Here is a 2,763-nt window from a genome sequence, read left to right as displayed (position 1 = left end):
CACATATACAATTACCACAATTATGCACCAAAAGCAAATGTAACAAAAGAAGAAACACCACAATAATGCACAAAAAGCAAATGTAAAAGAGAAACACAATGCAGATCTACTACCGACTACCGAGCACACGGCAACACTTATACAGTTTTACTTCACAGACGGCGCCGACAACACATATACTCAAAGCAAAAGAAAAAGGGACCACCCTCAACGATGAGGGGGGCAGACGGGCCTGGGGCCGAGACCGCGTCGAGCCTACCCGTCTGGTGATGAGCCGCAAAATGGCGGTGGCGCCCCGACTCCGCGGGCCTCGCTGGCACTGCCTGGAATGGGGTGGGAACGGGGCCCCCTTCTCACACTATCTCAGCGTGGGGGGAAACAGGAGGGGGTTGTTGATGCTCGGGAGAATGAGGATATCTCGCTGGCTTGGGTCCCGCGACGAGCGACTCCACCGCAACCTCGACCGCGTTACCGGCCTCCCCTCTCCGCAGCTCCCCGACTCTGACACGAGCGCCGACCTCCACAAAGATTCTTGGCTTTTCCAGCCTCTCCGGACCCCGGCAGACACTTTCTCGACTGCCTTCGCCGCCGCCACAACTCTCCAACTCTCCCACTCTCCACAACTCCGTCCAACTGCGATTCTGAAACTCTTTTTCTCTCCCGATTCAGAAACTCCCTCAACAACTGCTTTCCTCTTCTCAGAAACTCTCAACTCTTTCCAACTGCCTCGATTCGCTCCGCGCTCGGTGCTTTATAGTCCGACAGGAGAAACCATATGCAGATTTTTGGATCAGGAATCGCTCGGGGGCGGAGCCACGCTCCCCATTGGACAGAGGAAAAGTGGGCGTGAATGATTCTTGATCCGATTTCTCGGAAAGGCTGGTGTTTTTGCACCCGCTGCTCGGTGCGCGCCCTGTACGAGTCCAGGATCGGTGCCCACAAGCGGCGCGGGAATGGCGGTGATGCGATGGTTGCGAGAGCGAGATGTGACGGCAAGGGTCGTGGCTGTTGGCGTTGTTGTTGTGAAGCGGCGTTGCGGTTGGTGGTTGTTGTGTGATGGCTGTTGAGACGTGGTTGGTGGTGGTTGTGGTGGTAGTAATGGCGGTTGGTCCAAAATAAAGATAGTAAAAGAAAAACGGCTATCCTGAAGGGTCGCAGCCCGAATGAATGACATTTATTCCCTCTAAACAACGGGTTTGGGCCTAACTACACATATACTTACAGAGATATCTCACCTAAGGGACCTGAATGGTGGTTTGCGAATTTCGTCAACCACAACAATATATATATATATATATATATATATATATATATATATATATATATATATATATATATATATATATATATATATGTATATATTGTTTATTTATTTATTTTTTTGAATTTTTGGTTTTCTGTCAATACATTTTTAATTTTTATTTAAATTTTTAAATTGCTAAGTCACAAGCTCTGTTAAATTTGAATTTGGTTTTTTTTAAATCTCTATATATACATATATATATATATATATATATATACATATATATATATATATATATATATATATATATATATATATGTATATACATATATATATCGTTCATTTATTTATTTTTTTTAATTTTTGGTTTTCTGTCAATACATTTTTAATTTTTATTTTAATTTTTAAATTGCTAAGTCACAAGCTCTGTTAAATTTGAATTTGTTTTTTTTTATCTTTATATATACACATATATTTTTTAATTTTTGGTTTTCTGTCAATGCATTTTAAATTTTTATTACCTTTTTAAATTGCTAAATCGCAAGCTCTGTTAGATTTGAATTTGGGTTTTTTTTTAATGCATATGTGAATCAAATTTATTTTGTATTAATACCTGTATAATGTGTGTACATAATTAATTATTATGATAATTCACGGACCGGTGTTTGTGTGTTTGTTTGTTGCAGTACTCCTCCAGTTGTGGGCTGATTCCATCCAGATTTGCTGCATTGGATCAGCATCATCCCAATTAATATTTCGGGGTGTTGTTTTTTAAATCTTTACTATATCTATTTGTATATTTTATATTTTTTTGAATTTTGGGTTTTCTGTCAATGAATTTTTTATTTTTATTTTGTTGGGGGGTGGGGGGGAGGGTGTGGATCCAAATTCTCTCTGTCAATGTGTATCATGTAGCGCTGCCTCCAGGTGGGGGAGGGTATTACAAGTCTCCACCATTTACAGTGCAGGATTCCTGTCCCCACGTTTTACAGTGCAGTGAGGTGGTTTGAATTATAAGCTGTAGGTATGTTTTTGCTTCATGCACATAACTTCATGTGGCTTTTCCCTACACAGTGCTGTCAGTTGCCTATACACCACCCAAATAAAGATATGCGTTCAAAGAATGTGTTGCATGCTTGGAACAAGATCGCCCATTGGGCGATTTCACTCTGTTAGTATGTATAATAAATGAATCTATACTATCAAATATGTGCCTGGTATTGCCGTAATGGTTAGGGTGGTTGGCTTGGGATCATAAGGTCATAAGTTCAAATTCTGCTTTCCGTTGAATTAATACCTGGTGGGGTTGACTCAGCCTGTCATCGTTCTGAGGTTGGCAAAATGAGTACCAGCTTGTTGGGATGATTGAGCCATTTGAGTATCCTGTGTTGGGGTGTCGCCAACAGTGGAATCACAGTGGACAGTGCGGTGTCACCATCTAACAAATGACCTGTCCAGGATTGTGCCAAAGAGCCCAGGAGACTGCTGGAGCAGAAATGATGCTCTTTATAGAGTATGGT

This window comes from Eptatretus burgeri, chromosome 11 (assembly GCF_056783735.1).
Source record: "Eptatretus burgeri isolate ZD-2024b chromosome 11, Ebu_testis_v1, whole genome shotgun sequence".
Taxonomy (NCBI): domain Eukaryota; kingdom Metazoa; phylum Chordata; class Myxini; order Myxiniformes; family Myxinidae; genus Eptatretus; species Eptatretus burgeri.
Note: the sequence above shows the minus strand (reverse complement) of the source record.